This window comes from Apaloderma vittatum, unplaced genomic scaffold (assembly GCF_000703405.1).
Source record: "Apaloderma vittatum isolate BGI_N311 unplaced genomic scaffold, ASM70340v1 scaffold20671, whole genome shotgun sequence".
Classification (NCBI taxonomy): domain Eukaryota; kingdom Metazoa; phylum Chordata; class Aves; order Trogoniformes; family Trogonidae; genus Apaloderma; species Apaloderma vittatum.
The window spans coordinates 26,192-26,672 of NW_009697632.1; positions in this window are offsets into that span (position 1 = coordinate 26,192).

A 481-nucleotide genomic window follows, 5' to 3' on the forward strand; every position below is an offset into this window, starting at 1 on the left:
CTCCCTGGAGTGAAGGGCAGGTGCAGCTGCCCCCCAGGACCTGACCCCTGCTCTGGCTGGGGGGGTCCAGTCCCACACCCCCCTGGGCAGGGTTTGGGGATCCTCAGGGGGGTCTCTTGGGCCCTGGTAGAATCAGGTGGTGGTTGCAGGTCTCTGCTCCCTTTACCCAGCGTGGGCTGTGTCTGTCGGGCAGGGGGGCTTCCTTCCAGGCCCCTAAACCCACCCTGGGCTGCAGGCAGCTCCGAGGGTCTCCCTTGCATGGAGGGCGTGGGTTCCTCCCCATGGGGTGGGAAGGGGGTGCTGGGGATGGGAGCAGCTCCTGGAGCCTCCAGCAACATCACCCAGACTGGAGAAGACCTCTGAGACCATCGAGTCCAACCATTGACCCAACACCATCACATCAGCCAGACCACGGCATTAAGTGCCACATCCAGCCTCTCCTTAAACACCTCCAGGGACGGTGACTCCACCACTTCCCTGG